This window comes from Halyomorpha halys, unplaced genomic scaffold (genome assembly GCF_000696795.3).
Source record: "Halyomorpha halys isolate HHAL.00 unplaced genomic scaffold, Hhal_1.1 Scaffold225.1, whole genome shotgun sequence".
Classification (NCBI taxonomy): Eukaryota; Metazoa; Arthropoda; class Insecta; order Hemiptera; family Pentatomidae; genus Halyomorpha; species Halyomorpha halys.
In genome coordinates this window covers 677,848-703,858 of record NW_027115321.1, presented here as the reverse complement: position 1 = coordinate 703,858, position 26,011 = coordinate 677,848, and the positions used below count along the sequence as shown (strand labels likewise).

Genomic DNA, 26,011 nt, shown 5'->3' with positions numbered 1-26,011 from the left:
GTCATTTATATGAGCATTGGGATGTTCTTGTAATTTATCATAGAATCGTTCATAGTTAGTCAGCATGTGTTCATTAAAAGTTGGCATACGTAAGTCAAAGTATTGTTATGGTCCCCAATGTTTGTTATTGCCCGAAAATTTTGAAATTTGTTAATGTTATTCTGTTTTACAATCCCGAATATTCATAATGTGTAACATTAACACCTCAACACTGTGTCCACATTGGTATCAGTAAGTAAGTATTTAATTTATTTTAAAGTTTTAATTCTGATTGTTTTGTAATCAGTGAAAAAAGAGGTCCTAGTCATTTATTTAGGGTTTGCCTCTTTTTTTTACTTCTACTTACGTATATATAAAATATATAGTAAACTAATGTATTGTGTGACTTGCAAAATTTTGAATTCGAGTTTTCTATGGAAATACACGTATGAAGTCCCATGAGTATAAGTGACAAAGTCACGCAAAATGGTTTGTGTGTGCACAAAATAGCTAAAAAACGATAAGTGGAACGAAACTCGAATTATATATTTAGGGCTTGGAATGTGAAGGCAACTTTTTTGATAAAATCGACAGACCGCAAGTTCCACTTTATCGAATCAATTTTCTCGAAAACGACTCTGACGATTTAATTGGCTTTGTATAATTAAATAGCCTTTAAATAACAGTAGACAAACGTGAGGAAAACTATTTTAAATAAAATGCATTCTAAATACTGCCATTTTGGGTGACCCATTAAGATCATAGAGAACAATACAATTAATATCGAAATTTTTTATGTACCAAATATTCGAAAACTTGATAAGAATGATTTCATGGTATACACCATGAATATTACAAAAACTAATACACATTACATATAGATAACGACCAATAAAAGTGAACTTATTAAGTAATATAACTAAATAAATTTACTATTTATTTAATTAAAGGACTTATTTACTATTTATTGAACTTGAATATTAAATTACTACAAATGTTAGACAACGATAAAGGTTTCATCAATGAGACAATATTTCATTAACTGTTACAATTTTATGAATTGTGAAAATTTCAAAAATATATAAAAGATGTGTACGAATATTTACTAAGGAATAATAATTATCATTTTCATTACTCTTAAAATTCTTGCTAAAAATCGTCTCAATTTTTTTCAATATTATTCTGTATACAATCAAAATTAAACTGAAATAATCTAGAATTTTTAGAATTAATTCTTAATAATTATTAATTCCGGAAAAATTTAGCAGTGAAGATACAACGTTAGAAAGGATTAAGAGCTTCGGGCGTCCATTGATGGATGGTCTGGAGTTTCTGCAGGAAGCTGTTGAGTAAAATCAGCCCGCAAGTACTCATGGACTTGCCAGGGAGTGTGGTGTGTCGAAAGATACTGTTTGTCGCCATCTACTCTCCATGGGGAAAGTGAAAAAGAGCAGTGAACAGGTCCCTCACGAACTTATTCCACAGCAATCAGCAATCACTCCTCGTCGAACCAAAGATAAGTTTAAACAACTCCATCGGTTTGAACTCCTGCCTCATTCTCCATATAGTACAGACCTCGCACCATCGGATTACTACTTGTTTCGATCCACGTCCCATCTTTTTTAGGAGAAAACATTTGATAATTTTGCGGAAGTTGAATTTGCGGTTCAAAAGCTCTTTGACAGCCATCCCAGCCGACGGTAGATACTAAAGGACTATAATTTGAATATTAATTGTATTTTATATCAAAGAAATAATAATACCAATATTTGGTTGAAAAACCATAATTTTTTATACTTCCCATTAATATTCTGTATATGATAAAAATAATCCCATTTGATCCTGAAAAAAAATCTTCAATTCAAATTACATCTTAAGACAATAATCTAAAGACTGACTGTTTTCGGATCTGGGAATATTATAGATAAACTTTTATAACCGCAAATTTAGATGTATCCTTAGTTATACGTTTATAGTTGCCCACGCTCAGCGGAGAAGGAGGGGGGAGTTAAAGGAAAATAATTTTTAAAAAAATATATAATTGCAAAAGGAAAAAAAGATAAAAGAATAAAGAATTACTCCTTAGGCGCCACGTTATTTTTTCTTGGAAATAACGAAAACCCCGAAGCGTTGCCCACAATATAGTTAAAATATACCACTATATAAACAATTGTTCAATTATGACCACTGGCGAATACCTTTACATGTAGGTAACAGAACATCTAGGGGTGTTACCTACCCACCAGTTGAATTATCGTATTATTCCGTGAACAACAAAAAAAAAAAAAAAAAAAAAGTAAATTAATAAGTTGAAAGCAGAGAAAGAACAGCTGAACTATATGTACAAAAGTTTAATAATAAGAAGAAATATATATACAGAGAATGAAAAAGGAAAAAAAAGAATTCTTATCAATTAATAAAACAATTAAAACTTATAGGTTGACTTAACCTTAATAACTATATTTACATTATTATTCTCTTATCCAGGACATGCTGAAGAAACGTCACTGCACTATATCCCCACTTCTAGTGTTAGTGACCGTCCATTGTAGTAGAACACCATAATTTTGAAAAACAAAACATATATTACAACATTCCTCATATGGTGATATTCCAGTTCATACAGTACAGACAGAGAGCCTTTCACATTTAACAATCGTAACGTGTTCCGAAATCAAACTGCCACCTTCACTAAACCAAAACCCACTCGTCTGAACATACGTGTCCAAAATCAAAAACTGTCGCCTTCACAAAAACAAAACCCACTCATCTAAGACATATCGCTCGTGTTTTGTTTTCACCATGACAACCGTAACACCTCTTGTCTGCACAGATCTAGCCAGTGTTTTTACTTCACCATGACAACCGTAACACTTTCTGATTTATATATTTTTAAAATACTAAAACAAATGATGGTTTAAACATCTTTTATGTCATTGTGATTTAAATATAAAATCGGAACCCCATTATATATGAAACAATGAAAACTTTGGGGTTATTTTGTACTAATCAGTTTCCTTTTTAGTTCAAGTTACACAAAATTAATTTTCTGTCTGAATTGTTTCAGCAGTTCGTCCATTGATTCTGATATTCCATTCTTCCATTGAATGGAAGAAGGGGATATAACAATGCGCCTTTTGCTCTTTCATTCGCTTACCTTAACAGTGTTCCTATCGACCTACCTAAAATATTATTCTCAAAGCTCCCTGATATTAAAATCTGCTGAGTCTCAATCGGCTGGATTGGGATTATTCTCATACCCACAAGTTGTTATTTTCACTTTTATGAGAGTTATTTTGTTTTTAAAGTTCTCAGTTAAATTTAATGTTGAAATTGAACTTCCAAGGTTGTATAAGTTTCAGATCTTTCCATCAGATAATTGTCGGAATGTGGAATCATAGAACAGTCTATATAGAGCAAACTTTTACTATTCTAACTCTCTTTCAAATTCAAGAAATAAACAAAATAAAAAATAACTATTGCTTTGTAATAATAACCAAAAAATATATATCAAATATAATAATAATATTGCGAACCCCTTGGAACCGTAAATAGTGATGAGTTTAATAATTTGTGAGGTAGCACCACATTTTCCCCCATTTTAGGGTATCCACTTTTTGAGGGTAGGTGGATCTCAGGAAGGCTCTATAACCCACAGGGTTGACTCACAGCACAGTCTAAAAGGAAATAATTAATCATCTGTCAATCTGGATTCCAATTCCTTGGAGTTATTAGCATTGGGCCTTTTCAAAGTGCCACTACGATCACTGTACAAAATATAAAGTATATTTATTATCCTGTATTCCTTAGCTTAGAATAGAATAGTACTCAAAAAACAAAAAGCAATTAAATAAAAAAAAAAAACCTAAACGAAGAAATGTAACTTTCTAAGTATATAATTTTTTGTAAACATCTAAGGAAGTCCTCTTCGAATAACATCACTCGAAATGATTATTTCTTAACAAGTAATTAAAAAGATCCATTAGTGGGCAATCTGCACAATTAGTAGTAGTAGTATTTCACACACGTGATCAAAGTTGATTGAACTCAAAACAATATAACTTTTTTATGTGTTCCAATAAAATCAATATGAGTGAGGAACCTCACAACAACCCAGTGCGGAGGAAGAGAGAAAAAATGAGGGACATGAAGAGAAGAAGTAAGAACTTTAGGAAGATGCCCACATGTTCACCAGAAAAGCAAAATTGCATGATTTATTACCCATATATAATCAATAGTCAAAATTTAACCAGTAACTATACTAAACTATATCGTACACAGGCCAAATCCGATAAAATCAACCTTTTTTTTATTATTCATTTTTCTAATACAAGAAATCATGAATTAAGGAGTGGTTAGTTCAGTGGTAAGGCATTGTGCTACCTACTTCAAGGACCTGGGTTCGAATCTGGATATGGTAGATAATTGTTTTCTGTTTCATTGAAGTCCTGTGGGTTCAGGAGCACTCAGGAATCCATCCAGCCTCGTAAAGTGGGCAACATTAATTGGGTAAAAATCAGGTGGCAGAGAGGGTTTATGACCAAATCACCTCCTTGCATAATTGTTGGACAGTGCTTCCCTACAAAGTATAGCACCCCTAACCCTTCGTTGTAGCGGTACACATTTAATTTTTTATTCATGAATTAAAGGTTTTCTTTCTTTTACAATGTTTTATTTATTTTTAATACAGTCCCCAACATTCATTTATGAGTAATTATTTCAATCTAATTACTTATTCATTTATTTAATACCTGATCTGCCGGGCCTTACATGGTTAATGTACATTTTTAAGTAAGAGGTACATTTATTTTTAACAATTTACTATAGTCTCTTGGGGTATTGGTTCATATAATAGACACCCTTAAATATATAGAATGTTATAAAAAAAATAAGATAAAATAAATAGATTAAAATAATAATTCTAAATAAAAGATAAAAGTAAAGTTAATAACAAAAACAATGACATTTATGGATTTAACGAAATAAATAATTGACTTCTAATGGAAGAAAAATAAAGTGAATTTAAGAAAATGATGAAGAGAAACTAAAAATAAAAAATTAAAATTAAATAAAATTTTAGAGTGACAAAAGAACTGATAAATATACAACTTATAACAGGATGTGTTGCAGCAGCCTGGGCTTCAGTCTTCGGGTTGTGGTTGTGTTTCCCAAGTTGTGTGTCATTGTTTAATTATTAATTATTATATATACATGAGTTCGTAAATCTGTTTTAGAAATCAGGTAAGGTGGCATAAAATTACCCCATCTGGTTTTATATATCATCTATTTCAACGATCAATTTATTTTTATTCCTTTCAATAGTAGTTAGTGCCCTTTGCCATTAAATTTTATTTTCTTAGTTTCTTTATTATAGAGTACGTAAAAAAAATATGCGTTGTATTATTTATACGGCGTTGTTCTTTATAAGATTGATTCATACGACACCTTGCGTTTCCTTCCTTAATTGTTTACATTAAATATTATACAGTGGAAATTAATAAAAGGAAACGGTGTGTATAGTGGATAGTCAGTATACAATTTTTTTTTTTTTTTACATTTTAGTATATTGTATAGAAACGGGACGTAAAGAAACCGGAATGCGTAGTGTGAAACTGCATTTAAGCAGGTTCTGTAAGTTTAAAATTGTCTGCTCATTTATCAGCATTCACTCGGCAATACTCGTAAGCATTCTAAATAATAAAAGTACTGATATAATTAATAAATGAAATACTAAGAAATATTAAATATGTTTCCATGCATTTAAAATTTCGCTAATCTTTATATATTCATTTATTTATAATTATTGTTAGAAAGTATACAATTTATTTTTTATTATTTTTATTTTTACAATACTATAAATTTTAACTATATAAGATATTAACCCGGGAGAGTTTTAGCCTTGAGCATTTTTCTCATGATGGGAAATGAACGCCTATATTTTCCTAGTATTTCATGTGTATTTATATTGGAGGAAGATAGTCCGGGTGGTGGCCAATAAACGTTACAAAAATAGTAACAAAAAATTATTTATTGTTAACCAACGTTTCGTCCCACTTTGCAGGGCATCGTCAAGGCTGATAAGAGCGCGCTTCACCAACTGAAACGTTGGTTAACAATAAGTAGTTTTTTGTTACTACAGTTGGTGACAGAACAGCACTCTTATCAGCCCTGACAAAATGCGGCGAAACGTTGGTTAATAATAAATAGTTTTTTGTTACTATTTTGAAACATTTATTGACCGCCACCCGGACTATCTATCTCCAGTATAATCAAAACAGATGAAATACCAGGAAAATAGAGCCAATTTGCAGGGCTTCCTCATGGCTTTAATCAACTGAGAGCTGGTTGCAATATGATATAAAATGTTCAATTTCTCGTAAGTCGAATTAATTATAAAGTAATAATCTAACTTATTGCTGACCCAAACAGACATTTATGAATTATAAATAAAATAAAGTAAAATTTTGAACATGAGGAAATAATTTTTCCCCAAAGGTACTAAGGATAAGTAAAGAAATGAATTTTAACAAAGTTAATAGACTAACACACACAAAAAAAAAACATTTTAACAAACATTCGCATTTTTTGTCAAAAAATTGCATGTCTATACTGGTAATAATTATGGGAAGGCATCCGGTAAGTGCGCCTGTTGGACAATTTTTCCATCCCAAGAAAGGCCAATGGAATAATTCTTTCAGCCCAATGATAGTTGATCCCGTGAGAGTCACGGACAGAGCGTCAAATAGCATTCAGCTTATCCCGTGCCACATTAAGGCGTTCAAACTTTTTAGTCTACCAAACATATCTAATACATCGGTTCTTTGCTTAGGGGCGTGACGGCCGTGCGGATTGGGGTGCAGGTCCCAGTGCGCTCGGTTCGGAACGATGTGGGTTCGATTCCCACCTGGAGCAGTTAAACATTCAATTTTGGGCGGTCCCAAGGAATGAATCTTGACACTCCCACCTTGTCTAGTATGCGGCGGCAACATAGGTAGCCACCAGAAGTTGGAAAAAAGGACCACTAGGCCCACTTGCCGGACTTGTCCCCCCACCAAATACCAGTACCAGTATATTCTTTGCTTCCTCTGTTTTCTAATAAGTTTAACTGAAAAAGAACACGTGATTTAGTTTTGAATATACTGAATGCAAAACTAAAACACGTATTCTTTTGAAAGCCGCCGACTTTGAAACCGATCACACTACCTTTCGCAGACACAATTTAGTGCTTCATCAGTTCTAAAAATCGATTTTATAAATAAAAAATTGAGGAAGGAAATAAGATACTACTGCCGGATTGTGACGTCGGCTTATGTAGCTCGTGTTTTAAAATATATTATACACGGACTAATACACCTTCCAATGTACATTACTACATTAAACAAGTAAACGAAAAATTCCCGAACATGAAAAAAAAACAACATTTTTATGGACCAAAACTGGTAATTGTACCACATTTTAAAAGGCTATTAATGACTATATGAGAGCCTAAAAGCCTATACGTTAGTTACGCATACCGGTCGCAATCTGCTATGTAATGGAGAGCAGTTCCTAGGGCCAGTCAGTTTAAGTAGCAGGTTTCATTGCGAAATACTCCATAAGTCTTAAGATACCTTTTAAGTCTGCAATGGAAACTGCACGTCGATTTCGACTATTACAGCACTTAATAGACAAACGGTCTAAACTTCCAACACATTACAAAAGACTGATCTACATGAATGTAATAAGGCCAATCTGGACATATGGAGTTGAGCTTTGGGGCTCCACTAAACCTTCGAATTCCTCTCGTATTCAGTCCTTACAATCCAAAATCCTTCGTAAAATCCTCAATGCTCCATACTTTTTCACAAATAAAATCACACATAAAGATCCTTAATGTTCCCTATGTAACCGATCTAGCCCGAACCAGATATTAATACTTCCATTATAAACTCTCTAACCACTCAAACTCCCTAGTTTCTAATCTTGCATCCTCTTCCATTCCTGACAATCCTCCGAGGTGCCTGAAAAGAAGATGGCCACGAGACCAGCTAATGTAAAATGTCATTAGAGTGCTACCAATGGGTAGTTTCTCTACACGTCTGTAACAATCCAATTTAACTTAAATCAGATTTACTAAATGTATTATAATGTACAGTTGTAAATAGCAATAAATAAATATTAAAAAAAAAGAAAAAAAAAAGACTGTAATGACCTGTAAGAACTCCTATTAGTGATCGGCATTTCTATTTAGGTCTAGCATTCCAAGGCTATTTATTGCTCTATCAATAAATATGTTAAAAGTGTTCATTTTAAAATTTATATGTGTTTCCTATTCTATTTTGTATCAATTTATGCAAAGATCCATTTCATACGTATTTTAAAAGTATTTAACAAACAATTTTTCATAAAGTTTAAAAGCATTGCTCAAACTGAGAATTAAAAATAAAAAGATTTATCAGGAGGTAACAAGCCTAATCTAACCATGGTGGAGGGTCAAATTTTCATTTCGTGGGACCACCACAGATAAAAATCGATACTTCAGGACAAAAAAAAATCGAGTATGTGATTTAGTTTTTCTCGTTTATATTACGAACTAAATAACCAGGAATCTTTTTTTTTTTTTTTATAATTTATTTATTGTTATTTACAACTGTATACACATATACACATCAAGTCAATTTGCTGTAAGTGATATTATGACATGATACAAATATGTAGAGAATCTACCCATTGATAGAACTCCAAAAACACTTCTAAAGGAGAAGATCTAGAGACCATCTTCTTTTCAGACGTCTAGGAGGATTATTATGTAGTGAAGGAGAAGCCAGGTTAGAAACGAGTTGGTTTGGGTAGATATTAATCTGAATATCAAGAAATAAATATTAAAGTGAATAGCAAGACATAGATATTAAACTGAATATCAAGGCATAGACATTAAATTGAATATCAAGACCTAGATATTAAACTGAATATCGATACATAGATATTAAACTAAATATCGAGACATAGATATTAAACTGAATATCGAGACTTAAATATTAAACTGAATATCAAGACATAGACATTAAATTGAATATCAAGACATAGATATTAAACTGAATATCGATACATAGATATTAAACTAAATATCGAGACATAGATATCAAACGGAATTTCAAGACATAGATATTAAACTGGATATTAAGACATAGATAATGAACTGAATGTGAAGACATAGATATTAAACTGAATATCGAGGCATATATATTAAACTCAATATCAAGCAAATAAACTTAAAATATTTCAGATGAAAAAAATTGTCCTTGAAAGAGAGGTGGCCAGGAGAGCAGGCATCAATTATTAGCTGTTGGTTGTACTGGCTGTAAATCCGACCGGAGCTGAAGGAAGGGATGGATCAGGAACCAACCCCCATCCGCCCTAACAATAAAACTCCCTCAACTACCCCCTTTATTCCTCCCCTAGGCCCTTCGCAAACGTACCAATGGTCGGAGCACGCACCACTGGCTAGCTTTGCCGAGCACAGCCAAAAAGTTTAGGACAGATTGGCCTTTTCCAACACTTGATAAATTGGTGAACTAGTGTTATATTTTTCTAAAAATGCCACCATCTTTTAAATTATAAAAAAGCTTTACAAGCCTTGTTAAAGTGAATTTGAACTAAAATGAATTTGTTAGTAAGTACATTATGTGGAACAAAGTTTTTGTTTGTGAAATCCTATAGTATTAGTTTTTCCTTTTTTTTAAAGACCTTGCAGATCCTTCTGCAGGCCTACCTGTCTTGGTCCACTGCTTTCCAGTTTGCTGCATGCAGTTCTTTCACATCTTTCTTCATTCTGCCTATCCCTCTGGTTTTTGGCTTTCTACGTGTTCTCTTGCCAACTATACTGGCATTCATAGTTGTATAGAAGCGTCATGATGGATTGTTTCGAGCCAAACGTCCCATCCATCTTAACCTGCTTGCCTACATATCATGAGATAATGATAGACCAGTCTTAGCGAGAGGTTCAATGTTTGTTATCTTCCATGTGCTAAGGCTCTGATCTCTGATCACTCCTCCTAGAGCATTAGTAACTGACATTAAATTCAGGAAACCAATTCTCTTTGTTTAATTGTTAAAAATAATAATTTCAATTGCTATTAACATCCAAATAACAAAAAATGAGCTTTGGTTGTTCTCATATTAAGGTATATGGTTGTATGAAGTATGCCCTCAACTTAAATTGCCGGAACACACTTCATTTTTGGTTTGCTGGTTGGTTAAAGTGGACTGTATAAATGAAAAAATGAACATGGTTAAATGAGAAATAATTCTATTGTTTATGTTACAATGGTGTGGTGGGTGGCCGAAAGGAAACATTAAGATTAAATGGTTAGTAAAATTTTGAATACTGGGCTATGGAATTGTAGATATAAAATTGAGGTGGTTGATGATGATGGTCAAGTGGTGGTGCATGTTAATTATTGGTAGGTGGACTTACTCCATGGTTCTTTCCTCCCTCTGCATCTTTAAGCCCCTCTCCTCTCTACTGCAGGGAACAACTCCAAGAGTTTTACTCACTCATGGGGGATTCCTGATGTCAGGGACAAAGAAATGATGAACTCTTCTCAAGACAAGATGGCTTCACTCTCACTTTTTTCGCTTGCTTCACTTGCTACAAGCGTTGGAGGAGGTGAGATTTGGCTGCTGGCCACTTGGGGCGCTACTATATCTTGTAGGCTATTATGCCATGATGTTTGATTGATGTTTGGTGCCCCCTCCACTTCAACCTTTCGGTTGCCGTAGGTTAACCGGAACAATGGTCATTTAAAAAATTTTACTTAGAAAAAAGAATTTTTAAAATTATATTTCCTTTTTGTAAATATCCTTTAAGTAAACATCTATTCTCTTTTCTTTATTTATCTTTTATCTTTCCTCTGAATATAGAACTAGGTTCACGTCTTTGTCAAAAACTTCCTGATCATTTTTTGATATATACTGATGGATCAAAATCTGACGTATCTACAGCATCCCATAAAAAAAAATTGCAAAAATTATGCAGTGTATATACAGCTGAATTATATGCAATAGCCTCAGCACTCCACTTCTCCATGACATTAACGAATACTAACATAGTTATCATTACCGACTCTTTAAGTTCACTAAAAGCCATGAAGATCATTTACCCGAAACACTCGGCAATCATAAAAATTCACAATTATACCAACATGCTCGAAAACTTGGGAAAAACTGTTCTCTTTATATGGGTGCCGGGTCACGTGGGGATCACTGGAAATGAACTGGCGGACACTGCAGCTAAACAAGCGCTTGCTCTTCCAGGTCAGGGCGCGGCCATTCTGACACCCCAAGAAATAAGTCTTCCGATGAAAAATGAAATATCATCTAGTTAGCAAACCATGTAGAATGAAACCCCGCCAAACAAGTTAAAGATTATTAAAAAAAGCATTAAAACATAGACCACATCAAACAGTTCTGAGCGCAGGGAGGAGGTAGCTATTGCCAGATTGAGGATAGGTCATATAAGTTTAACTCATACATATCTGATCAGTAAGCAGCCACCCCCAAAATGTCAATACTGCAACAGTGTACTTACGATCAGTCACATATCTGAGGAATGTTATTTCTATTCCACAAACTTGAGTAGATTGGGAGTAGAACCGAGTGTATCGGATGCTCTGAATGATGACCAGAAGAACGTAGAAATGGTTTTGGTTTCCTTAAAAAGGAATGGCCTTTTGAATAAGATTTAAACCAGAAAATCTGTTATACATACTAAAAAATTCCAAAAGAACTAATTATTTAAAGAGAAAAATTAAGTGAAATAGAATTATAAATATAAATGAAATAGAATTATTAAGAGCGAAATATGGGCGTTGATGACCTCAGGGTATTACGCCCTAAAGCCCTAGACAACAACAACAAAGTAAGTATCTATAAACAAGGCCGTTGGGTCACTAAAAGTGGAATTAAAGCGTAAAGTCCGTTGTTTATTATCGCTTTGTTAAAAAATATATATTTTTCTTGAATTTTAATAAATAGGCAATTAGAAAAACTCTATTGTGGCGACGTTTCGCGGCTTTATTGCTTTCATAGCCATGCCCTGAATTTGAATTTCTTTAATAATTATTACCGTATTATTTATAAGAGTATAATTTAAGATTAATTATTATAAACATTACTTACAATTGTCTATTACAGTCTGTATTTTACATTGCTGTGATACAGCTAACTCTTGGATTGTGCCATGACTGAATATATCAAGGTAAATGTAAATCAAAATAAAGATAAATATGTTTTTGTTGTTTTTTTTCAAAAAGTAACTGGTCTTCCTAACAGGTAGTCAATCCGTTATTTCTCTTTTATATTTTGTTTATATTTCCTTATAATCCGCTCCTACCTCACTGATAGGACCTTTGCAGTAAATCATAACCTAGCCTACTCATCTCTCTTTTCTCAGTCCGCCGGTGTTCCTCAAGGTAGTATCTCAGGTCCCATTCTTTATACGGTTTATACAGCTGACATCCCAACCCACCCTAACACAGTCCTAACAACATACGCTGATGACACATGTTTACTTTCTGTAAACAACGACCCAACTAATGCATCACATAACATCTATAGAAGAATGGTGTAAAAACTGGAGAATCAAAATAAATCCTGACAAATCCAACCAGATCACCTTTACTCTCCGTTGTAAACCTCTGCCCTCCTGTCCTACAGTATCCTTTCTAAATACACCACTAATGCCTGTTGAACAGATTCGATATTTAGGACTCCATCTTGACAAGAGACTTACTTGGAATCCACACACAAGACTGAAACGACAAGAAACTGCTAAAAAATAAAAAAAAAAATATTTTGTTTATGTATATTTAGTATTGTTAATTGTGCTTATGAGGTTTAGGTAAAATGAATTTAAAATTCGTTCATCGAATTATTATTCTTTTTTTATCTTTGTCTTTCGTGTTGAACTTTACTAAACTTTACACTAGTATGAAATACAAAGACAGAATAAAGCTACTATCTAATGTAGTGTATACAATATCCTCTGAAGAGAACTGAGGGTAATCCGATTTAGGAACTTACCAATACAAATATAGTTGTAACTCTATAAAAGAAAACAACAAATCTGACAAACAGGACATACATTCAAATTTGATGAATCATAGGGACATTAAATTATACATCGGGAAAAAAACTAAATTAAGCAAATTCAAATGAAATTATTGCTATAGAAACTATAAGAATCGAACTATAAAAACAATTTAAATTCATGTTACTCTTACTTAAAAAACACATAAGACATTATTAACAACACTAGAGTAGACAAGATACAATATATAAATAACAGACTGACTATCTTCAAGAAAGAACGGAAAAAACAAAAAAAAAAAAACATATTTAACTTTCTCTCTTTCACACCTATTTAATTTTAACTCAAAACCCGTGAGTTTGTTTTATCACAGCAATGAAGAACATACTGTAATAGACAATAGCAAGTAATATTTTACTTTTAATAGTTATTAATCTTATATTATACTATGATTTATAATATAATATAATTTTAATTCGGCTGTAGCAGATAATTTTTTTCTGGTTCAATGTAGCCGTGAGTCAGGCGTGTGGGTTCGGGGGTCAGAGTCCACCCATCCTCATAAAGAGGGTAAAAATCTTGTAGTCGAGCGTGATTCTGATCAATCACTTCCTTGCACAACAGTAGGTCTATAATAGTACTTCCTTACAAAGCAATGCACTGCTAACCCTTCATGAGTAGTAGCGGTTCAGATTATTTTATTTTTATACACATATAACGCAATACAACCATATATCACCTGATTAAAACGATAACCAAAAAGAAATTATTAATAGTTTAATTAGATTGTATGTACTGAAAGAGGATATGGAAAGAAACCTCCTCTACATAACTTAGACCAGTATGTCCGGCTTATACCTCGAGAATGGATCGCGTTATGACCTTCCGATTTTTACGGTCCTTCTGTGTGTCTCCAAGAGGCCATAGCCGCACTCCCTTTTTTTCCTCTCTCCTTTTTTATGTCGATTCTTTTAACCCCTACCTTCTAGGTCCGAAATCTGTAATTTTAGGTGAAATAGTGAAAAGTATTTCACATTTTTTATCACTATATCTTTTGTAGGTATTATAACGCAATAATAGAAGGTTTGCACCGTCATTTTGACTTATGGAATCATATTTTACTTTCTTATCCTTTAAACTAGAGGGAATGGAAATACCGATTTCTCGACCTAAGGCTGTCCAAAAGTGGTGGTTAGGACCTTTGAAATCAATGAACTTTTTAGTGGTAGTCCATAATGGTCTGTTAGTGGTTGTAACATTTTTAGTTGTTAAGTAAATTTTGAATTTTATAACATCTGCCTATAGTTGGTTAATCTAATTGGTGCAGTAAGTTTTATCTGTAATTTTTGTATGTCACTTCGATCTCCGTTTCTGAAATGTAACCAGTTTCCCTGAAGTGGTTCAAGCAAGTGACAGGAGTGCCGCTAGCTATTTCTCAAAATATTACAAAAAAAAATTAATAATAAAAATTAAAATTAAAATTAAAAAATCAAATATACAGTGAATTCCATAATTTACTTTGCACAGTAATTTTATCTCATTTTCCTGCGTAATAAACCAGAAAGGGTTCTGTGAAATTTTTTTAGCTCAAAAAATTGCCTTGACAAAAAAGTTTGAGAACCACTGGTTTAAATTATCCTTAATGATTTCTAAATGACAACCCCTTTGGATGTTGTTCTACTTACTTATACTGTTTCTTTATAATTTCAGTTATAATGCATACAAATTCTTATTCATTAATTTGTTTTTATCCATTATATCTTAAATGTATCATCCAATAAGCATATAGGATGGCCGCATTATGGGATATTTCACCAGTCTAGCCTTTAAAAAATATTTCTTCGGTTTTTATTTTTATATTTTATATTTTATATTTTATTTTCCAAATTTCTTTTCCTATATTGCATTTGAAGACAGGACTCTGTGTTCTGACGGAGGGCGATCTCCCTGAGCTGATGGTAGGAGAGAAGAGACTTCAACAGCAAGGCCAAAATAAAAGAACTGAGATGGAAGTAGAAGTAATACACTCTATAAAGTGGGGTGAAACGTCGGCAAATAAATAGTTGTTAACTAGTTGCTTTCTTGTGACCGTACCCTGACCATTTGAATTTGAATTAATAAAGTCAATTATTTATTATATGTAGAAAATAAAATTAGATGACACATTAATATGACTTAATTAACGGTGATAAATCCTATGTGACTAAATGTACATAAATCCTAACTTGATCATTGATTTAAATTAAATAATTCAAATTTTATCGGCCAATCCGGCCATCTTCAGGATACAAGATTGTTATGATAAAAGTTTTAAGGAATAGTGTCTGATGATAAATGATTTTGATTTTGTTTTAAGTGAATATTTGACTAATTGGAAATTGATGTTTTTGACCTGGGCAGAATAGCCTGCATGGAGTTAGAGTTTTTTAAATTATATAGTTTCAAAGTTGTATTAAGATTGTCCCTGAAGATGGCCGGATTGGCCGAAACGTCGGACTTATAAGAGAAATAAAAGGTTTTGAGACTATAATGGATAAAATTTGAATTATTTAATTTTAAAAAAATTTCTAGTCTCAAGAAAATATTAAGATTATAAATAAATGATCATTGATGTAAATGAATCCTTACCAACTCAGCAAGGCATTTCTAGGAATGGTATCATGCTAAGAGGAAGCTAACTGCGGTTAGCGGATGAAAGGTATAAACTGCTGACTCGTTTGATCTGTGAGGACTTGTTACCTTGAAGGCCGGCTACCCTCACCTTAATCACCCTGTGACCGTCCGTGACCGGGGTGCTGTAGGGTCTTTGGTAAGGTCAGGAATCAGCTCTTTTGAAAGCGTCTGGGATTTTAATATGTCTTTTAGTGAATTGAATTAGATCCAGATATTTTGGACGAGTTGCTGGCAGGTAGTAAACTGATTCAGGGATAGTTTAATGTATATCTGGTTTACAAATAATCAATGATATGCCTACTTATTTCAATTTTTTATTTTATACACTAACTGTATACACATATATACAACAAGTAAATTTGTTGTAGGTGACATAGTGACATGATACAAACATGTCGAGAATCTACCCACTTATAGAACTCCAATAACATTTCTAGAAGAGAAGATCTCGAGGCCAACTTCTTTTCAGACGCCTAGGAGGATTATTAGGTATTGAAGGAGAAGCCAGGCTAGAAACAAGTGGATTTGGGTGGTTAGGGAGTTTATTATGGAAGGGATGGTATCTGGTTCTGGCCAAATCGGCAACATATGGAACATTGAGGTTATTTAAATTAAAAAAAATAATAAGTCTGTACCACAACAACCCATGAGAGGTCAGTGCTGCAGTCCAGTTACTAGACCAACGGTTGAGCAAGGAAGTGATTTGGGAAGAATCACGCTCGACCGCCGGATTTTTAGCCAATTAAGGATAACCACTTTATGAGACTGAGTGGACTCCGGAGAGTCCTCGAAACAACAGGGCTAATTCAACGGCTACAGGAAAAATACAATAATTATCTGCCACAGCAAGGTTCGAACCCGGGTCTTTGGAGTGCCTTGTCAATGAGCTACCCACTTCCACTTATTTGAATTAAATAAAGTAAAATAATCATAATGATGTGTTTATAGTTGTCTGTGGATTAATATAAGGAAAGGATGGTCCGGTGGTGTGGTCAGTAAGGTTGATTTTAATGTTTCCATATTTTGGTTTGAATTTCAGGTCTTCTTCAGGGAAAGTACAAACTTATAACAAGATAACCACCATATTAAGAAAAAAAATATCTTGATAAAAAAATTTTGATACCAAACAGAATGAAAAATATAAAAGAAGATAATAAATAAAGTAAGAAAATATTACAAGTTCATATGTATAAAAAATTAAAATCAGGAGAAAAATGAGAATGAAAACAATATACGATACAATATATTGGACTCGTACCATTATAAAAATATAATAATCTATTAAAATATACATCATTATATATTTTTTATCGTATTATTTTTCTTCACTTTGCTGATGATTTTAATTTTTATTATTTACATATATGAAGTAGTTCGATTTTCTCATTGTATTTTTTGTCTTCTTTTATATTTGTCGTCATACTTTTCTTTTTATACTGTTTTATTTAACATCGTTGGTATCTTCTTTACACTTTCTCCTAGAGCCACAAACCAATAAATACTAAACCAGGAAGTGGTTTAAGGTAATAAAAAAAAAGGTAAATTAATTTAGTTTTTACTCAACTAAAAAGGATGAATAGAAAAAAAAGACAAGTCTTAAAAGTGTTATATACATTTTTTTAATTTAATTTTATGCTTTAGGTGTAACTTTTCACCAAAAATTGACCTTCAAAAACTTTTTTTTTTCTTTTTCTCGTCCAAAACTCTCCCATTGGAGTCACATACTGTATTTTAAAAAACTTTTAACTAATGATAATGTAAAAATATTTAACAAGTACTTTTATAAAGGTATGCAAAATGTTATTTTTTAGAAATTGATATATAGTTTGAAATTAGAGAAAGCGAGTTTTTATAAATACATAAAATGTAGGTTTAAAACAGGTTGTTTGATTTCTCTTTAATCTGTTTGTATAAGCAATAAAAATAAATCAAAAATCCTTACTTGTTAAATTTTAAATATCAACAACTATAAAAAAAGTTGTGTGTGTCTTTATTGGTAAAAGTCAAATAATATTGGTAGTATTGGATTTATTCCATAAACAAGGCCTTAATTCTCGTAAATACCAATAAATAACTATCCTAAAATGTTTTGACAATTAGGAGTGGTTGGGGTGGACGGATGAAGATAAGATCACATAAACGTTAGACAATTCAAAATATACTAATCAATTTTGAAAAACTAATTTTATTTCATAGTGCTTATATATTTATTTAAAGAAATAAAAAGGGTAGTTATCTGAAAAATGAATTTTAAAACCATTTGTTCTTTTAATTTACGTCATATTTTTACGAATGAAGCTGCTTCTTTTTTTAGACATTCTTGAAGGGAATGAAAGAAGCAGCTTCAAAATATTTTGGAGAATTTTATTAGAGATTTTTTTGTGACAGAAAAATAATAAAATTTGAAATAAATCTACTTTTCCTCTAATATGGGTCATATAATTAAATAATATTCTATAAGGGCTTTGGTTACAGAATGCTAAAAAAAATAACTTTAATAGTAAATATGATCTTTACTTTAACATGTTAAAGTGTGTTAAATGGAAAACGTTATGTAAAATGAAAAAAAATTTCCTTCTTTTAGCTTGTTAAATGATATAGTATTTAACAAGATTTAGAGTCGGATGGGATATGCTTAAAGAGAATGACGTCACGCAACAGACAAGCTGAGTACCAGACCATTTTGTCTATTGTCGTTTTGTTAGGTTAGTTTCTCGTAGTTCGTGTTTAGTTTTTGTAGTTTTTAAACTCTAATAAATGAAAAAAAAAACAGAAAGGAAACCAAGAACAAGTGAGGTAGCGGAAAGATGGTGTGAAGAAGCTGTTGTAGATTTAATTATTTTATAAAGATTACAAGGTTGCAAAATAAGCAGCCCAGAAAATCCGTTAGGAACTCTTAGCATTTAACATATAACATGGGTTTATAATAAGGCTGCTTAACATGCTTCTGTAACAAATATCTCTAAATGTTATATTAGCATGTTAAATCGTTACAAATTTAATACGACACCATGAGTACCCCAATGTAAAGAGTTGAATTAATTACAGAAGGTATCCTTTATTTAAAAATATAATGTATTTTGCAAATTAGTTTTAAAAATAATTGACGGTAAGCCTCTCTATTATACAATCGAGGTATGTTTAGGCATATCCTGCATAACATTAAACTAAAACAGACAGAGGCCAGAGGCAGTGCAAGTTACAGATGTACAAACTATTCGCATTAGGGCCGATCCATTAGAATGGTTGTTCATCATGGCGCATTTGTCCCAGAATTACATGGAGAATTATAGATAACATTTCGTTCCAGTTTAGCCTGCAGTTAGGGGAACAGTGGGCGTCGTGTATAAATAGTGTCCTCATTCAGGGGCTCAATCCAATTCGCAATGAAAATTGTGAATGAACTCACCGCTACTGATTTATTCGCTTAATAAAAATTACTGCGACCTTGACCTAAAGGCATCTCTCAGAGATTTTGTCCGTTCAGCACAGTGTGAATAGTTGAGTTGTCAATTGAATGAAGTTTATGCTTCTGTATCAGAAATATAAATCCAAAATTTCCCAAATATTTTTGAGTATGTATAAGAGAATTAATAAAACAAAACGATTAATAATATGCAAACATTTTTTTTTTTTTAAGTACGGGTAATGTTGGTACCCATTGCAACACTTCTTCCGAACCTAATAGTGTAAGAGCCCATGAGAAGAAATAAAAGGCAGTTATTTCAACTCAATTTGTGATTACTTCAATGAAAACTTTGTATAATTAGTAGCCAAAATTAATAAGTCTAGGGGGAAGTAAAAACCGTTAAAAATATTAAATTTCATATATATAATTTAAAATAAGAAGAAGATGGTGAGGGTTGCGGTACAAAAAGAACAAAATAATTTTCAACTATTTATAGTCCGACGTTTCGCCCCAGTTTGTAGGGCTTCATCAGGGCTATTAAAACGAAAGGCTAAACAGCAATTATCTTCTTATAATAGTTAGACTATTTTATTTCAACAATATGTATGTATCTCTGTTTAGCCAATCGTCTTGAACAGCCATGATGAAGCCCTACAAAGTGGGGCGAAACGTCGCACAATAAATAGTTGAAAACAATTTTATTCTTTTTTTGAAAGACCTTAACATCCCATTCGTTGCAGATTAGACCCAAAACAGATATAAGTCTTTTTATTCCAAACTCCTTACCCATCCTAACCCATTAATTCTTAATCTTTCATCCTTAACAATCCCTGATAATCCTCCGAGGCGTCTGAAAAGAAGATGGCCACGGGACTTTCTAGTTTAAATTAATGTTTGAAGTACCACCAATGGGTGGTTCCTTCCCAAGATTTTCAAGTGTATATGAAACATACTACATATTTACCTGTTGTATTATTTTGTACAGTTGTAAATTACAATAAATAAATAATAAAAAAAAAAAAAAATCTTTTTTGACCGCACTCCTTACCATTTTTTTTTACTATTTTATTGATTAAATTTTCATTCGAAGCTCTCTCTTTGTAAAAACCAACAACACTAGAAAACCTAAGAGAACATCATTTAAAGTAGAGTAAATTTTCTTCATCATGAGCCCTATTTGAGCTATTTACGTTCAATAGTCCCCTAGATATAGATTTTTGAAATGCAATTTCATAAAGAATGCTCTGAAAAATCAGTTGTGCTTCTTATGTTACTGAGATAAATTTTTTCATAAATCAAAAATTTAACAAAACTACCATATAAATTAACATTTTTCTTATTTCATTATTTTAATAGTACTTTTTCTCATATAGCCATTATCTTCTTATAATAATTAGACTATGTATTTTATTTCAGCACTATTTATGTATCTCTATTTTAAGTTATTTTCTAATCATTCTGTAATTCCTTTTATTCATTATGATTGTTATCTTGTTTTAGAACCTCTCTGAAGGCTTGAAATTCTGGTTGAAGCGTAAAAAAGTACTAATAAATAAGATTTTACTTATTTGTATTCTTCACTACTGCTCTTCCAACCATTTTCTCCTCATTTATATAAATTCGCGGTCAATTATTAACTCCTCATACATTTTTCTCATGGTTAAAATTTTTCTTAGGATATCAGTTCCACTTTTCAAACTTCAAATAATATTTAAAAATGTAGATGGGATGAAATAAATTAATAAATTGTATCTTCATAATGACAAAATTAAAAAGAGTTCTGTTGTAAAATATCAAGAGAAAATAATGAAACTCCTAGATTGGATAGATAACCAAATTCACACTTCGTATTTATGATTAAATACATTTCTCAAGTCTTACTCAGGAATAAGATTTCAGCGTCCGCGGAATATGGCCTAAGACACGAAAAAAAAGGAAAAAAGCTAGAATAGAAGAGCTAGGCTTTAAGAAAGTCGTTTATATGTAAAGCAAAGGAAGAAGTTGATAGCGTCTTGGAACAACCGCACTCAACATTAACATCTCCCGGCTAGGGAAAGGGAAAGGGAAAGGGAAAAATTTAATAGTGCCCTTCTATAGAGGTGTTCATAAGGAAGGGCTTGTTTTCGCCCGGCCAAGTTGTTTAATTAAACTAGAAACTTAGCAATAGTCTGCCTTTATTATCTGTCATTAATCACCAAAGGCTCAACAAGTCACGTCAAAAGGGTTCTTGAATATTTATCAGCAAAGTCATCCAAGATCCCAAGTTCAATTAAAATGATCCCGCATCCCGTATATCCAGAGGATGAAATGATATTTTTTTTACCATATTCAAAGAAAATGTACGTAAGTTGACCAACAATTACAGCAGCGTATGTAAGGAAGGAGGTAAAGTAGTATAAAAGATTAAATTAATGAAATAGATTACTTCTTTAATATATTTTGTGATAAGATATTTATTGTTCCAGAATAGTTTCATTTATCAATTATAATTAAAAATCTAATTAGATTCTTAGCTATGATAATTTTTAATAAAATATAAAAATATTTTGAAATGTAGCTACTGGTTCTGATCACATTCCTCGTCTTTAAGTAGAGACTCATTACGCCCAAGGTTGTCCCACGGTCTGTACCTCGCTCCAGTGCCCTTTCTATTTCTTCTTTCTTTATTCTATCAAAAGCCTTCTGGAGGTCCACAAAACCACATTTCAAAAGAATTTGACACTACTTTGGGTATCCGACAGGGCTGTAACTTTAGTTGCTCTTCATAATGGCTTGAGACTTGGTACTAAGGAGGGCAATGTCGTTAATAAGGAAATTCCAGCTAGTGCAAAGATTTTTCCCTATTTGCCTTCACTGATGACCTCGACTTACCAACTGCCAGTGACCGAGACCTCCAACGTAACATAAATGTCCTCCAAGAGGAATTATCCAGAATAAATATGAAGGTTGATCCGGGGAAGACTAAATGCATGAGATTTGGAAAGAAATCCCAAAGGATAATGAGAGGACAGAGATTAGAGCAGGTGCAGAGTTTAAATATCGAGAAGCTTATCACAATGAAGGTGGTTACATTGACGAGGAAGTCGCCCAAAGAATTGAAGCGGCAGGGAAGATGTTCAGTATGGTCAGACGGGGTCTCCTGGGAAGAAGAGAGATGATAAAGGTGACCAAACTAGCCGTTTATATATAGACTTTATCTTATCTTACTCTTTGGAATCGTGGATTTACACACCTCAAAACCCAGGAGTCAGTTACAAGCCATAGGAATGAGGTGTCGGCGAAAAATAGAAAGACATGGAGAGACAGGATATGGAACGCCACCATATGGGCTCATCTCGACGTCAGAACTGCTGAGACCATTCTAGAGGAGCACAGACTAAGATGGTTTGACATGATCTTAGGATGGATCCAGACCTGCACGGAAGGGAATAGATCCAGAGTAAGGCCTCGCACCTACTAGGAGGACAGTGTAAGGGAGGCATTCAGGAAGCGTGGAATAGATTGGAGTAGGAGAAGAGTTGGTTCAAGAGATACATTTGAGCCGGACTCTATAAGCGAGTTCCTCACTCCGCACAGCGGTAGAATAGGGAATGACTACGATGATGATGTTGATAAAAATATTTTTTTTAAATATGCAGATGACTTCCTCCCCGATCTAAATCCCAACATCGCTGATATTTTATTTGCCTTTGATTCTAACCATAAACACCTTAACTTTATTATAAAACTTGAAAATAATAACTTCCTTCGTTTTCTTGACCTCCTCATCATATGAAACCCAGACGCCATATCCACGACTGATACACGTAACCAACGGACTCAGGACTTTTAAACTACCACACTCAACACCCTTACAAACCAAAAAAAAATACATAGCGATAATAAGCATTGTGAAAATTAACTATTTATTGATAGCCAATGTTTCAGCCCACTTTGGAGGGCTTCATCAAGGCTAAAAGAAAAGATACAAAAATGTAAATATGATAAAAAACACAAAAATAGGAAAAAATTCATTTTACTCAATAAACTACATATTAGTTTCAATTTTTTTTACCCCTTCTTCCATTTTTTTATTAAAAAATAAATTTGAAAGGTTTAGTTTTGATCGAGTCTGGCACCCAGGACTGCTATGCAAGATCCGTAAATTCCTACTCCCTACATATTATCTCATTATCCGTTCTTATTTCTCAGACAGGTTATTTCAAGTAAATCACAACAGCGCTTATTCATCCCTGTTTCCTCAGTCTGCTGGTGTACTTCAGGGTAGTATCCTTGGTCCTATCCTTTATACAGTTTTTACAGCTGATATCCCAATCCATCCTAACAGTATTCTCACCACATATGCCGATGACAAATGCCTATGTCAGTGAATAATGATCCTTCCATTGTATGCCAATCCCACATCACCAACCTTGAAGAGTGGTGCCAAAACTGGAGGATTAAAGTAAACTCTAATAAATCCCACCAAATCACATTTATTCTTCGTCATAAACCTTCGTCTTGCCCCACAGTATCTTTTAATAATACCCCACTTATTCCCGTTGAGCAGATCCGTTACTTAGGACTAAATCTGGACAAACGACTGACATGGAATCCTCATACAACACTGAAAAGACAGGAAACTGCTCGTCAATTCCGACTATTACAATATTTACTAGACAAACGGTCCAAACTTCCAATCCAGTACAAAAGACTGATCAACATGACTATTAAAAGGCCTATTTGGACATACAGAGTTGAGCTATGGGGCTCCACTAAACCATCTAATTCCTCTCGAATCCAATCCTTACAGTCCAAAATCCTTCGTAAAATCCTTACTTTGTTTCAAATCAAATCCCCCATCAGGACCCCAATGTCCCATATGTTGCCGATTCGGCCAGAACCAGGTACCAATCCTTCCATAATAAACTTCCCAACCACCTAAACCAACTCGTTTCTAACCTGGCTTCTCCTCCATTACCTAACAATCCTCCAAGGCGTCTGAAAAGAAATGTTTTTGGAGTTCTATCAATGGGTAGATTCTCCACATCTTTGTATCATGTCATAATATCACTTACAGCAAATTTACTTGATGTGTATATATGTATACAGTTGTAAATAACAATACATAAATTATGAAAAAAAAATGAAAGGTTTAGCAAACATGAAATTTAAAGCGCAGCTTTTTTTCTGCTCTTTTTTATGATTATGAACATATATCGCTTATCCCCAAGAATGATGACGCAACTGTTTTTTTAAATAGTCTTTATTGTGTTAATGGGCTCAGAATGGAATTGATAGATGTTTGTAAATCGACATAATATTACAAACGAAATTCCTCTCCTGGTAAATTTTAAATAACATCTAGAAAATGCATTTTTGAACCCGCCAAGACAATAACCCCAACATGATTTCTCATACATTACGTCAAATGAATTTAGTACTATTGTTATATCTTAATCGTATTCTTATCGTCGCCTGTATAACTATTGTATTAATTAAATATAACTAAGTTAACAAATAAAATAAAATAATTGTATCGAATTAACCAAGCAAAATATAAAACACCAAACATGATTTTAGATACAATTCCTCATGTGAACAACAGCGTTTAATTTATTATACATTGTATATATTATTTTATAATTATGTTATTCTATTTATTTATTTTTCATACAGATAGTTTGATTATGTTCATTTTGTTTATTCTTTTGTTTGTATATATTTTAAGAGAGTTTTTTATTTATTTATTTATTCATTTTTTATTTTAGTATGTATGAGATCATTCATCACTATTACCTATTGTCCACAACTGTGTGAAAGATTGTAATATCTATCAATAAATAAATCTATCTAAAAAAAAAAATCATTTATTATAGGGTTATTTTTGACATATATATTTTATATTTCTCTATTTACAACGTTCAATAGTCTGTATAGACCGAGAAGAGAATTCAGAATGGGACAAAACTAATTTCGGATTTCTACATTCCTGGCAATGCGGTTGACAGTGTAGTTAATGCAAGGCGAGAAGGAGAAGTCACTGGGAATTGCATGAGATACTTTATGCAGGGCCGTTCAAAGGGAATCTGCAATGATTCAGGGAAGGATCAAAGGACATCTGCAAATACGATGAAGGAAATGTTGATAGCTACTGCTATCAATAGGTCGTTGGGTCAGGTCAGTATAAATAGTCCAACGGACTACTAGCTAGATAAATAAAACAAAACTGCAAATGAAAAATACTTGTAGGCGACTATATTCGAGTTTAAGTGCTAATTTTGATCTACATGAATCTTGAAGTTATCCCAAAAAGCTTAACGCAATATATAAGTATTAAAAAAAATTAGAGACGAGAATTGATAAATAAGAAATTACAGGATAGCATATAATCTTAAATATTTTTTTTATAGACAAAACATAAATGGGCATTTACAGCATCTGTGAAGCTAACAATCAAACCTCCCTCATCTATCACTAATTACAATATTTTATGAAATTTTTAAATATTTTACTAGGAGATGATGGTTGGGGGTGCGGTCAAATGAAACACAACTAAGTTGGTGTAGATTATTTAATTAATTAAATAATTAATTATTAATTATTATTTAAATAAGCTGCACTAACTTATTCGTGTTTCATTTTACCGCACCCCCATCATCTTCTAGTACGTGATCCACGGTCAACTATCTCTCAAAATTAATTTTAAATATTTTAGATGAAGTAATAAGATTAAAAATGAATATAGTAAAATAAAAGACCCAATAGATAGCAAATTGGGATTGGTGTATAAAATTCCATGCATTAAGTGTCTACTGGCTGCTAGGTTAGTTTCGTTATCGCTGTCATGCTGCTAGGTTAGTTTCGTTATCGCTGTCATGCTGCTAGGTTAGTTTCGTTAT

At 32.7% G+C, this 26,011-nt stretch overlaps 1 protein-coding gene across 1 annotated transcript in view; it reads right to left on the bottom strand.

Annotated features, from left to right (window-relative positions):
• Positions 1-26,011, bottom strand: part of LOC112210673 (uncharacterized) — a 514,713-nt gene that overhangs the window by 113,115 nt on the left and 375,587 nt on the right. The window lies entirely within an intron of this gene.